Source organism: Mchenga conophoros, linkage group LG7 (assembly GCF_057382185.1).
Source record: "Mchenga conophoros isolate Kocher_MC1m ecotype Shallow Benthic linkage group LG7, M_conophoros_male_GT1.1, whole genome shotgun sequence".
Lineage (NCBI taxonomy): Eukaryota > Metazoa > Chordata > Actinopteri > Cichliformes > Cichlidae > Mchenga > Mchenga conophoros.
This window is the reverse complement of record NC_140532.1, coordinates 2,326,468-2,341,184: the sequence shown is the minus strand read 5'-3', so window position 1 is coordinate 2,341,184 and position 14,717 is coordinate 2,326,468. Positions and strand designations below refer to the sequence as shown.

At 42.3% G+C, this 14,717-nt stretch overlaps 1 protein-coding gene and 1 pseudogene across 1 annotated transcript in view; one reads left to right on the top strand and one right to left on the bottom strand.

Annotated features, from left to right (window-relative positions):
• The window catches only part of cdh13 (cadherin 13, H-cadherin (heart)), a 409,102-nt gene that overhangs the window by 335,903 nt on the left and 58,482 nt on the right, over positions 1-14,717 (bottom strand). The gene's annotated exons all lie outside the window — the stretch shown is intronic.
• LOC146569313 (E3 SUMO-protein ligase KIAA1586-like) overlaps positions 1-14,717 on the top strand; it is a 54,499-nt pseudogene that overhangs the window by 2,585 nt on the left and 37,197 nt on the right.

Here is a 14,717-nt window from a genome sequence, read left to right as displayed (position 1 = left end):
GTAATTATAAGATCTGTTATGCACGACTGTTTTTGTTCCTGGTTGTTTACCTGCTTATAGCCTGTGACAGTCCACACGTGTATGAGTGCTGCAGAGCTGTCACGGTCCTCAACAAGACTTCCCTCTTTAACTGAGCTAGACCAAAGGAAAATGGTCAGTATATATACCGAGTCACTCTGGAAGTGTGACGATACAAATGCTACAAGTGGTTGAGTAAATTCTTTCCGTATTTACTGAACAGTTGATAAGTTTTCATGTTGGACAAAAAGAATCGGAGAAAGTTTTCAAGCCTCTTAAAGTGCCGATCACAAGTTATCCCTGGAAGGACAGTTGATGAACTGGTATCAGTGCCGTGGGTGCCAAACATTCCCAGATGTGCACGGGAGTGAAGGTTGGCCTGTGTGGTTCCACAAACTGCAGCACAAACTGCTGAAAACGTGTCAGAGGACACACAATGTGCTGCTGCTTGCTTTGTGTGGGAATGTTAAGCACAGTGCAGATTCCATGTTCAAAGCACCTAAACTGGCTCCAGGAGTGTCAGAAGTGCTGCATGGACTAATGGAAGGAAGCGGCTTATGCAGCTGGTTTTCTTTTTTAAAAATCTGCGGATGTCGAGGTGCGAGTGCATCGTTGTCTGGGCTGACAGATGGTAAAAGAATGCACGATGGAAAGATGTAGATAACAGTAGGCAGATGGTTTAAAGTTGCGGCTGATCTGTGGAAACTGTGCCGTGCTTTTGTGATGGTTGCTCACCTGCTGTGTTGGGATTTTCAGCATCCACTGCTGATTGTGTGCAAAGCAGGAGCAGGCAGATGTACACAAAGACGTACTGGCTGCACAATGGCCATTCACACAAATGGGCAATCCCAGGACGACCATCAAAGCTCTTCAGCAAACACTAACACCATTAACACTGCCATTAGAGAGGGACAGCTGATTTATTTACCTGCAAAGGAGTTTCAGTTTGTGACAACCACCGCCATCAGGCAGCCACAGACCATCTGACAGGTGTTCATAGTGCAGTTATCTTTGCACAAAACAAACAAAGAAATCCACACTAAAGCTAATGAACTAATGAGCTAAAAGAAATGTGTGCAATCACTTTATTCTAACTGAAAGAAAAAGATCATTTACAGCAGCCTTGGGTTAAAGACAGCATGTCTGAATAACACAGATATCCACAACTCAAACCAGCCACCTTGGACTGAAAGTGGCAATTGTTGCACAAGCACGTGGAGTAAAAGGTCAGTCCCTACGCCTCACTGTATATTCAAGTGTTTGCAGTGCTTTAAGTGGGCCGGTACGCGCCGGTACTCAGTACCGCCACTTCTAAATATAGCTCTTGAGAGTACCGCCACCTCTCCATGCGCCCAGGACGTGCTTTTAGCGTACCGGTACTCTCATTTGCACATCTGTTATAATTGTTTGGCTGCGCTGCCGCTTTTCAGAGCGCCCTTCACAAGCACGCTTCCTAATTCGTCCCACCGAGAGCAGAGACTACATTACCCATACACCAATGTGTTTTACAAGTGAAAAGCGCATGCGTCGCTTTTGCCGTTGTCATGTCAACAACTCAACGTAGTCCGGAGAGTGTGTGTAAAACGCGCAAACAGCTGCTCGGTTAAAATACAAAAACAATGAACACTTAATATGCTCTCCTGGCATCAGACTCTGAGTAGTAAAAGAACAAGGTCAGAATCAGAGGACTCGCTGGCTGACACCCCACCAAGCCAGAATGATCGCTGCAGGTCAGACGCAAGCTAATGAAAGCTGCACTAGTGCCGCAGCCGCGGACGACGGCACTTTTTGCGACGACGAGGACGAGAATGACACCATTTCTACCGACGACAACAGCCGCGTTAGCGAGCATGAGTGGCCAGAATGTTGGTCCCAAGCACAAGTCCGGTATTTCTCCCGAAATTACAAGTGGCTGATCAGCAGAAATCAAAAGTTGGGTTGTAGTGTGTGTAGTCAAGTTTGTGCTCGCGTGGATATGCAGCAAGGGCAGAGAGTGTCGCAGGAGTGGAGTGGGTGCTTAATCTCGTCTTTTGGAAGGGACAAGGCTGCACAACAAAACTCACTACGAAAGAAAATAAAAGAGCACAGAGACTCAATTTATCACAAGAAAGCAGTTGAAATAAAAGAGAAGGCAACACAAAATACAATGCAAAAACACACTGAAGATATGAGAAAGGCTGACTACGCTTCAACTTGCAATGTGTTTAGAACAGCTTATAAGATTGGCAAGCATGGGCGTGCCTTTACAGACATGCCAATAGATGTCCAGTTGCAAGTTTTAAATGGTGTCAAGATGGGCAGAGTTTTGCACTCTAATAACTCATGTGCAAATATACTGGATCACATTGCAGCTGAAATGAAAAAGAAGGTAGTCAATGACATAGTGATGAATGAAAGAAAATTGTGTGTGCTCATTGATGAATCCACTACAATAAGTGGAAAGTCTGTGCTTGTCGTGTGCCTGCGGTCAGCTATTTCCAGTGAAAATCCAGACACAATACTTTTTGAACTGATTGAGCTGCAGGGGACCACAGCAAAGGACATCACTGAAGCACTGTTAGGATGTCTTCATAATAATGGCTTTGACCCTCACTACCTACAGGAACATTTGTTGGCATTTGCTTGTGATGGAGCCTCGGTGATGCTTGGGAGGAAAGCAGGAGTTGCTGCACAGCTTTGTTCTAAATTCCCTTACCTGTTTGTCTGGCATTGTTCCAATCACAGACTGGAACTGGCAGTTTGTGATGTTTTGAAGGAGGTAGGAGGAATCAACCACTTTAAAATATTCTTAGATCAGCTTTACTCCCTCTACCATGCATCACCAAAAAAACCAAAGGGAGTTAACCGAGAGTGCTCACAATGTTGGACAACGTCTCCTTGTGATAGGCTGTGTTTTATCAGTGCGTTGGGTTGCTTCAAGTGAGAGAACAGTGAAAGCAGTATGGGAGAACTACCAAGCTCTGCAGGTACACTTTACAAGTGCTGCTGCTGATAGCAGCAGGGACTCAAGAGAGAGCAAAATACATTTTGTTTAAAAAAAAAAAATTCAATATCTTTTTGCACATTTTATTTATGTTCAGTAGCTCTTTCTAGCTCAAGCAAATCCACAAACTAATAAAATGATTTATTATTTTGTATAAGGTTGTCTGTTGACTGTTGTATATAAAACCCATTCAATATAGTTGTTGTTACCTCAGGGGAGGCGGAAAAAAAATAGAGTACCGGCACCTCTTTTGGGCCACTTAAAGCACTGAGTGTTTGTAGCTACAGTGAGTAACAGGCGACGCATTCACACATTTAGATGCTTTCTGCAAGCTAAAGTGTATTTTTGTGCACATGTGGAACTAAGAGGAAAGGAAGAGTCATGCTGTCCGTCTATGAACCATCAAAAAAAGAAGTTTCGTACTGCGAGTATTCTTGTGAGACAAGAGTGTGAGAAATGCAATCAGATAGCATCACTGCCTGACACATATAGTACCACCATGCCTGTTCTGGTGTAAGAGCTCAGATGAGCAGAGCGAGATGGGAATTTGAAAAGCATATCTGGACAGCCGCGCCCTGCGCTTGATTGATTAGCCCTCGTGAAGCTATTTTCTCTACTTTCTGTCTTTATATCTACTTTCCCTTCACCGAGCACGCTCAAAGGTCAAACAAGTTTATCTAAGATAAGATAAGATAAGATAAGATAAGATAAGATAGAACTTTATTAATCCCTCGGGTGGGTTCCTCTGGGAAATTCGACTTCCAAAAAGCACAGCAACGACCGAAGTTACAGTTACAGAATTGTTATATATATATATATATATATATATATATACATATATATACATACACACACACACACACACACATATATAAATACAGAGACAAATATAAATAAAATATACAAAGGGGATAAATAGAATAAATAGGAATAAAAAATAAAAATACAAGTGAATTGCACATTTCAAGTATTGAGTCTATTGCACTGTTGACTATTTACAAAAAGTATTGCACAAAAGGTATTGTACAGTGAGGTGAAGAGGCACTACAGCTTAGTTGTTCTGCAGTGAAGGCTGCGGAAATGTACGCCGTTTATTTGCACATCAATGCTTTCTCACTACTTTGCTCATTTTCACTATTTCTCAGTCGATGTAACAACTTCGCATTTCCCACCTTGTCTCTGACTCTTATACAAATCTATAAACTGTAATAGACAATTTAAGGCATTTTAGAGACACTGAAATCAATGCACAATCACACACGCACAACTTTGTGTCTTTTCTATAAACAGCGAATATGATGGTGGGGGCTGTGCGCCGGTAGGATGTATTTAGCCCTATGTCACGACATCCTTTCAATAAATGTTATTATTATCATCATTACAGAATCGTGTAATCTTTAGCGTCCAAGTCAAGATGAAAGATGACGTACCAGACAGAGACACGGCGTCCTACCTGACTTGGCCCTGTCTTTGTTTTCCATTAGTCAGAGTTATAGCAGTTATGGCACCCTTTGAGAGCACTTAAAGGTGGTGATAAATACACACAACCACTGAAATAAAGCTGACGGACAATTCAGGGACAACACACACCTACATTGTCTCTGAATCATCCGGTCTAGCTCCATTCCTCCAGAACGCTCTTTATAGAAATGGCCTGTATATCATTTTTAATCTTTACAGAGGCAAAGGGTCGGCCTGAAGGTCCTCACATTAAAAGCAACTCTATCACGACATGAATGATGAGCAGTGGTTTCATAATTCCAGCTGAACCACCGTGGGACAATCCTGACATCTGGGAAACATCCTTTCTATGATTACACTTCTGTGAAAGTCAGTGAAGCTAAATACATACTCAGTAAATAATACATAGGCCTAATTACTCTTTAAAAAATGTACAAATCATTTTTTGTTTTTGGTTGTTTCCGTCTCAGTCCTGCATATTGAGACTTAAATAAGTCAAATACTCAAAGACAGTAGTGGAAAAATACTGGAGACTCTTTCAAAATGACACTAAATGCACTGAAATATTGGACTTTCACTCTCTGTGTGTGGTGTGTCTTCAAAAAACTAGGCAATGAACTTTAGTTCAGTGTTGCAAAGCATAGCATTACGTCACAAGACAGTCTTTTTGTCATGGTCCGTGGCCCGGTGTCCGAGGAGCTGATGGGATGCCCACACCCACGGGTGTAGCTGTTAACTCCACACCTGCATCCCATCTCAGGCGATTATCAGGTGGACTATTTGATCCAGCCCAGCCAGCTGCTCCACGCCAGTCCGTTAGTCGTCTCACAGCGGTAACAGCTCGCCGTGTTTTTGAGCCACCTGCCCGTCTGGATCTGATCCGTTTGGATCGCCTCCGGTACCAATCACCTCTACTTTCCTGGAGCTCCCCCCGCGGACCCTCACCCCTCCCTCCGGCTCCCACGGCCCCGCTTTGACTGTAAGACTCATACTCTCCCCCACGTATGCTGCTATTTCCCCGCCCCCCAGTAACTCTCTTCCTCTTTCTGTTGCAGCCTCCCACAGTCCCGATTACTGCGTTCTTGCGTAACTCATCCCCCGGTCCCTTGGTTTTTCTAGTTTCTCGCGTGTTTTCCTTTGACCCTTCCGGGAAACCTTTAGTTGAAATAAAGTTTATTTTTCGTACTCCTGTGCGTGTTGTCTCTGCTTCTGGGTCCAGCTTGTGTACTGACCCATATGGAAAAGATATATATATATATATATATAAATCTTATAAAGTTTGTATCTGTCTTGTGTGAAACTTGTATGAAAAGCATATAAGAGTGAAAACAGATATAAGATCCCTTGAAAAATTATATAATGAAACTTGTATGTTTTGGATATTTACTAAAACAATATATGAAAGTAATGAGAAAGTGGCCACTTTCATGAGTAATCACATATAAGTTTTTACTATTTCTTTTCCATACGGGGAACTTCGGTTCATGACACTTTTGACTCGGACTATAAGTATCATGGCCTAAGACACACAAACAGACAGCCGAAATGCCTTTGACCATATAATCAATCAACCAGAATAAATTAGCTCAGTGGGAATAAAGTAGGAAGCACGAGACGAGAGCTGTGAAACTTAAACGAGGGTTGCGGTAGCTACTGGGAAAGGATGAGACAGAGCGAGAGAGACGAGCGTGAGAAGGCTGTTTGTTAATTCTGGAGAAGGAGAATTTAGGTCCCAGCACTTCAGTGAACAAGCAATCAAAACACAGCCTCATTGTTGACATACATCATAATTATACCACAACCTTACTCTGCATTTCCTGATATAAGAGCAATCGCAATAGAGAAAATTACACATGCACTGTTGTGCTGGAGTACTTTATAATCATAGGTTATAACCGATGTTGATCTGAGTGGCTCGTTTTAAGTATATGCGAGGTTAATTTTTGTGTGCTGTGTGTGTGTGTGTGTGTGTGTGTGTGTGTGTGTGTGTGTGTGTGTGTGTGTGTGTGTGTGTGTGTGTAAGTGTGTATTTGTGTGCTGACATCTCTTTTGCTGTGAGAATCAAATACACGGTGTGTACTTATTAATCGAATATTTATTAGCAGTTTAAAGGCAGACGTATTCTTCCTGAATCTTTCAGTTCATACCATTTGGTCTGGGATGAGCTTTCCTTGGTTCACTAGACCACATGATCCAAATACTTATTGTCAGGGGTCTATTGAGTTATATGCACTGACACTCCCAGAATAAAAATTATAGAGCCTTAGTTGAGTGCTTTGGCAGTGCACCAGGTGATGCCCATAAGCTACAGCTTGCTACAAAGATGGATAGCAGTATAAGATTTTTATTAAATATGTAGAATTCTCACTGTTAGAATCGGCCTCGGGTTTTACTAGTTTAAAAATAATTATAAAATTATTTTTTTATGATAATAGTTTATCGTTAAAAATAGTCACATGTAATAATTAGGGGTGCAACGATACACAAAATTCACGGTTCGGTTAGATACTTTGGTGTCACGGTTTGATATTTTTTTTCGATACAAAAAAAAAATGTTCATGCCTTTTTAATTTGTCATTTATTAAAATTATAAATATATATTTTAACTCAAAAGTACAGTTTTTAAATTTAATGTTGCTGAAACAACAAAGTAATAAATAAAAATAAATCTGACCAAGAAATCCCTCATCTTTGGAAAAGAGAGTTTATTACAAAGAAATGGCTCTTTCAAAATAAAAGCTCTACTATACGCTTCTTCTGGGCTATATTCTCAGCAGCACATTAAACATATCAGGTCCCCATAAGGAGAATCCTGTGCTAACGGCTGTCTAAATGACTCAGGTAAAGTTTGTAGCATGGTGCTTGTTGTTTTTGTCTGCTTCCACTTGTCTTTGCACTAGGATGATGTCGGAGTAAATGTGCAGTCATACTCGTTGTGTTCCCACTAGTGCTGTCAGCGTTAATCTGAAATGACGTTAACGCCACAACACGGAAAATCTCCGTTAACGAGCTACAGCGGATCGCCCCGTGCATGGGGCTGGACGGCTAACACGTTAACGAGCTAACTGCACTAACACACTAGTTCCCCACCAATTGAGCATTGTGTGGCACATCCAACATACTGTTTTACTTTAGTCCATGACGCGCTTACCTTCAGGGTCATACGTCACATGAAAAACAAAATAGTTCCAAAGGCCAGATCTGAATGAGGGTGGGGGAGGTTCAATTTGCCATGTTGCAACAAGCTTAGCTTCTGTCTCGCTAGCTTGTGCTGCGCTCAGTGGATCTGCACTCGACAGTGCAGCCTAGGCGGAGTAGTCGAACGCAGATCCACTGAGCTCTCAACACAGACAGCATCGTCAGAAGAAAAGTTGATGAAATAAATTAAAATTGTTGTATTGTTCGATACATATGCGTACCGAACCGAAAGCACTGTATCGAACGGTTCAATATCGATACGAGTATCGTTGCACCCCTAGTAATAATGAACTGTAAAACATCGGAATATGTCAAATGTTTAAAAATCATCAAATCAAAAATCAAATTTCGAGTGTTTTATTAAACATAGTGAAACATATCAGATGACACGTGCTGTAAAAGCACAGATTAGTATCCACTAGATCAGTGTTTCCAACCACTGTGCCGCGGCACACAGGTGTGCTATGACAAATGATCAGGTGTGCCGTGGAAGATTATCTGGTTCCACCTGATTGGTACTCTAAGGCAACGGTTCCCAACCCCTGGGCCACAGACCAGTACCGGTTCGTGAGTCGTTTGGTGCCAGGCCACGAGAGTTGAGGCTCGAGTATGAAACTCATGGTTTTCAGGGTTTCCCTGAGTCTGTGTTATGAATAAATCTTCAGTTTTTTTTGGTACCAGTACTGGTTTAATTTTGTTGTATTTCTCTGCGACACCTTCAAGGCCGATCCATCAAAATATTATCGGACATAAACCGGTCCGTAGTGCAGAGGACTGCTCCTCTAAGCAATTACAACAATTACATTCTCTTCCATTAGAGGGCGGTACAACTAGCTGCTTCAATTAAATGGGTTGCCAACTGCCAGTAAAACACAAGATGAAGAAGCAATTGCAGCATGACTGTTATGAATGCAGGGTAATTGAGAAAGTTCCGACCCAGACGACAGCCCAGCATGAGTAGTGTTCAGAAGAAAGCAAGAAAGGTATACTGGGGACAAACCGAGCCAATTCTATCCCTGGTGAGCAGGGAAAATGATCAGTGTGCTTTTTGTGACATTAGAAAAATCACACGGCACATACCAATGTGAAATTTGCAGCATGGCTCCAAAAGGTTGGGAAACACTGTCCTAGACACGTGTTTCAAGAGTTACTATGTGTGTTACAAAGTATTTCTTGCATCTGTCCTTTATCCAGAGTAATTTGCTGCTGCAGTCATGCTCATCCATGACGGCTAACAGTCTGTTCAGTGACCTCTTCTCCACAGGTTCACATGTGTCCACCTTGCAGCCAGTCACCGAGCAGGCCTTACTAATCGGTTTATTCAGCCTGTTGGTGTCACCGGCTCTGATGCTGCTCCTCAGCACATCACAGTAGGAGACACCAGTGAATCCCCATCATTCTGTTGCAAACACTGAAGGATGTCAGCTTCTTTAGGAAAAAGAAAATGAGCCAGCTAATTCCCCTTCTTGTATGCAGAACTTCCATGTCAGCCTGGTGTCAGCGCGGATGTACCGGTACTCCTGGCCCAGGTTAGATACGGGCCGTGCATCCTTCGTCCTGAAAACGATCATTATCCCTCTAATCTGACTGATTCAAAAGCAAACGATTCCTCTCAGTCCACCCAAAAAAAAAAAAAAAAAAAAAAAAAAAAAAAAAAAAAAAACCTGCTCCGTACTCCTCCTGCCCAGTGCTTGTACATGAAACCACTGCAGAGTGTTTATGTGGGCAGCAGGACCTGAGCTGTGTTGAAAGTTTGGTCTTGTTATCACGATTATTAGCTTAATGCTGAACAATGAAACTGGAGTTATCTAACTTTGGGGGTCACCTAGAAATATCATTGTTTGCATTTGGTTGTAATTAAATTGTGAAAGATTTTTAATGTAACATCTACACTGGCTTAGTGAGAGCGCTGCATTATAAGAAAATATTACTGGAGGTTTGCACTGGCACACTGTGCCTCCTAATGCAAGTTTCCTGTGTTAAAAGGCTGATTGATCATTAGCGACGCCCTTTTCTAATTATGTTAGTGCGGCTGAAGACTGTTGTGCTGATTAAGGAGCCGATGCATTTAGCCAGCCGAGTGTCTGTGTTTGATTACGTTCTCAGAGGTCCAGAGAAAACTTTCTCCTGACCCTCATCAATGTATTCTCGTTTCTGCAGAAATTAAACTTCCCCTCCCCCAAAACATGAAGCTGCAAATGAATGTCGCATCTCAAACTGGCCGCTATGAGAAACAGACACAGGTAAGCGAAACAACACACACTCAAAGCAGGATGACTGGGCAAAGTATTATATACAGGGAAATCTAATTTTGAAGTGTATGACTCAGAAGGAAGAGCATTTGTCAAACTGAACAAAATGAAAAGATACAGCTTGATGCTGTGCTTGACCACTCACAGCACGGTGGAAGAAACACGATCGCTTCGAGGTGCATCGGTGGTGATAAAGCAGCAGATTTTTACGGGATGAAAGGTCTTGAACATGATGGCTGTTATTCTGGTTTGCAGTGACATGCCTTACCTTGTGCATAACCGCCTGACTGAAGTCAATTTCCTCCCACAACAGGACCACAGCCCAAAGTGCAGCTCCAAACTATGCAAGAGCCATTAAGTGAACAAACCATCAGCTGGTATTCTGTCTATAATGGAACAGCCAGCATAGTCACCAGATCTCAAATGTACTGAGCTGTTATGGAAACAGCTTGAAAGCACTTTGGCAAGAATGCCACGACATCATTCCCGATTCCTCAACGAACCGATAACAGGAATACCAAAAGTTCTGCAGTGACTGTAGAACACGGACGAGTCTCTGACATCTAAGTTATAAAAACAAGAGAAACCTTTTTCTCGTGGCAGCATTTCAGGGGAAAATCAGTTACTTGCTTCATTTTACTGTATCAATCTTTTTATTTCATTTTTTGTGTTTGTGATCTTTTCATTTCATCTTGAACTCTTTGATTTGTATTCTGTTTCAATATGAACTATATAAATTATTCAATTATCATTCTTCCAGTGTTTACAAATGATTCAAATATGACTGACTGTGGTGCTTAGAGATGAACTGAGTTAGTGTACAGGTGCTGCAAAAAGCCATAGTCAGTGTCACGCAATCGTCTATACTAATCAGCGGTAGATATCGCAGAAACACAACATGCAATCGCACATCCTTACTTCTGGGATGACACATCCAGTTACACAAGAAGTGACACTTACAGAAACGAACCAGACAAACCTGCAGCTCTGACATGAAGAATTAGTGACAGAAAAGATGCTTCCGTCTCTGTATTAGAGCTGCCACAAACGATTATTTTGATAGTCGACTAGTCACCGATTATTTTTGCGATTAGTCGACTAATCAGATCATCATCCATTGGACGTAAAACGTACAGCTTATTGCACCGGCAGCATCTGCTCTTATATAACTATCATTAGCTTACAGCTTTAAGTGTTTAAGGTCTGTGCTAACTAAAAATAAAGACAAGATGGTAGTTTGTTTCAGTGAAGTTTAATAAACTCCTTGCTATCTAAAATATAACAGGACACCGGAGTAAATTCTCCAGCATCTCACACTTCTGATAATCAGCTGTCTGCTTGACGTTTATTCAGCTGTGTAAAAACTTTAATCTCAGCCAAACCGATTTACTCAGGAACAAATAAAATACTAAAAAAGCCAAACAATAACATTTTTAAGTTATCTAAGTGACTCATATATATTTAACCTGAGTAGTGAAAGACGGCGGTGGGTTTGAAAACGATTTGCGGGGAGTCCGGTGTTCTCACGGCTCTAGTGAGCCTCGCCCCCGGCTAGCTATCGAGCTAGTGGGTAACAGACGTCTCCGAAAACGTCGGAGCGCTTTTGAAAATATGCGGTGTCTTGATAAACTGAGCAGATATTTGAGGTTTACACAGCTACATTCTCGCCTGAAAATATGTTAAACGTTTATTTTGTGACCCAGAAAGAATAATAAGAGCAATATTAAAACTAACTAGCTGCCGCCATTGTTGGAAACTGAGCTGGGCCGCGCTATGAATTCTGGGACACAGCTTCTTCTTCTTCGGGGTTTAACGGCAGCTGGCATCCTTGTACATGCAGTGCTGCCATCTTCTGTTTCAGTCCGTTATTACACTCTTAAATCCTGCTACTTATTCCTGCGTCTTTTGTGATCTTACAAAGCTTCAAACGACGCGTCGACTATTAAATCAGTCGTCGACGATTTTGATAGTCGACGTAATCGTGGCAGCTCTACTCTGTATGCGCATGAATCTCATCTGGATTCATTTCGATTGGTTGGACCAACCAACGTTATAAAGAATCAAAACAGGATAACAGATGAAGAGAACATAAGTCAGAGCTATGGTAAATGGCCTGCATTTGTATAGCGCTTTTCTAGTCATTAAGGACCCCACACACACACACACACACAGCTACATTGTAGCCACAGCTACCCTGGGGCGCACTGACAGAGGCGAGGCTGCCGGACACTGGCGCCACCGGCCCTCATGAAAGGATACAGCATACAGGCTATAACCCTTCACTGCAACTGCAAATCATCCGAGACTCAAATCTGTCTTTCTGCTTCGCTCAAGCAGATGAGAGGAAGTGAAATTTTCAGACAGCGCTCACTATGTGATATTAGTGTAAAAGGGTCAGCTGCAGAGTCATGTAGTAAAACAAAGTGTGGAAAATAAAGACTGAGCAGTTACAGCCGCTGTCACCTCATCACCAGGGGACCATTCATCAGCTCACAGCGAGAGACTAAATGAGAAGGAGTCGGAGCGAGTGAGAGAGGAGGTCCAAGCGAGAAGAAAAATGAGACGGAAGAGGGACAAGGAGCTGACAGGTTGGCGGGCGGCGGGGGAGTAACAGGCCCAGAAGGTCTGGAAAGCAGTGAGCGTCACTGAGCCGGACACACACACACACACACACACACACACGCACGTGTTGTCAAGCTGTACCCACAATGCAGCTAAGTGCAGCTACGCAGGCTCAACATCACTTTTTTCTTCATCTGTGTGAGTTTGTGGGGCTGTTTCTGCAGAGCACACAGTCAAAGCTACATTTGCTTCTCCTCAGACGCTGGCAGACGAGCGTGTCGTGATGCTGGTTGTGTTTCTCCTTTTGCTGATCTAACTGAATACTGCACACAAACGTCGCTAAAAGAGGTGACGGAGAATGTCATATTACTCAGATTGCTTCGCATGATCACGAAGAAAAGAGAAAAGGGGCGAAGGAGTGAGTTAGGATTCAGGCTTTTATTCAGTAATGTTCAATTTTAGAGGAAAAATATTTTCATGGATCCTTCCTGTTCTGTTGAACATTTGGACTTATTTTAATAAACCCTTTTCACAAATATAACGACTCATTTTAATTTTATTCAAGAAGAGAAAAAGTGAATCTATTTTGCATGAAACTCAGCAATTGTGGCACCATTTAGCCAAAAATATGACCGAATCACGATTAACTCGTGTACTTTACTGAGAATCTTCCTGGAAAGCACAACATAAAGCGTAGTGCTGTGTCTGCTACTGTAGTGACAAGACATGTCGTACAAGAAATGTTGGCACGGACGCAAACTGTCCTCTGTGGTGCTGAGAATTGGAGCTGTCATCCTCTCAATGGAGTAGGATTGGAAATATAATACAGAAATCACTCAAAATCCTTGTAATTACACACACAGGCATGCAAAGACACGCACACTGAACGTCTGCTATAGCCATACAGTTGGAAAAATCGACTAAAATTAATGTGGAAGAAAAAGATTCAGGTCAATTCTCTGCTGATTTGCGAGGTCAAATATTCATTCTGCGCTGTGCATTTGAAGACAAGCTGAGAGGAATTGGATTCAGTTCATGCTAATGGGAGAGCACATCTTCTGCTACATGCAAAAAATGGGGATTTTGCATGTAAAGTCACACAGTGAAGCACTCAGTCGTAGACGTTGACGTGCAGCAGCACACGCAGTCCCACAAAGGCTTGATCTTCAGCAGTAATTGGGTTTTTAAAATTGGACGACACTTTGAATGTCGGTTCAGATCAAATGCAGCATATTTGTTGACTTTTTAGAACCGAGAGAAAAAGCACATACGGTAAACCTGCCTTCACTGCGACACTTCAGGCTTTACACACAATGGATTCATTAAACACACGTTTGCTTTGTGTTCTATGAAGTTGAGAAAATACCCCGGGAGCTCGTGGATGCGTCGTTCCCAGCTTAACTGTCACTGCTTTGAAATGCTTTGGTATTAAAGTCACACAAAAAGGTAGATTGAGGTTACAATGTTTCCTTATGCCATCTATCAACATCTATCTGCGATTGATGGATGTAATACTGACACATTAGAGAAGGAATATACACTGCACACAGCAGGGAGGCCCGTAGGATGGAAATCTGAGCTATGCATCAATACTGGTCTTGTATAACCTCAAGATATCCATGGGGCATTTTCAATTCTTCCTTCACCTCAAAATAAAACTGAGGTTTTGTGTCTTTTCCTCTTTTCTTTTTGGCTCCATCTCTTGCTGTTTCACTGTTATTCCTGCCAAACACATTTCTGGAACCACGAGCAACAGTGAGAAACCTGAAATTTTAAATTCAGCTGCTGATATCTTTGATCCTACTGTAGATGTTGTGGTAAGAGCTGAAAACAGTCACACACCAAGCTGTTTGAAAAAAATGTCACACGGATGGCGACTGGCGGATGTTTTCCCTGACCCTCCATCGAGTGCTTCTCTCACTGCATACGTTTTCATTCATTATGTTTATTTGTTTGTTTATTTCTTTATTGGAACGGAGCTTTCCTGCATAAACAAGAAGGTAAACACATAGCGCGGCGACGGTGACAGAAAAGTTGTATATTTAGACCACAGAACGGCTGCATCGGTGCGTATAAACTGGAACGATGGCGATGATCCCACTCCAGACCTGGACTGTGAAACTAATCCGAGCACAGCCACAGCTAATGTAACGGAGGGAAGGTGATTTTATTTCCAGTGTTTTTAAAGGAGGGAAACCTTCCTCCAAACGGACAGAGCAGTGGAGCCGCCAAGGGAAAGCACA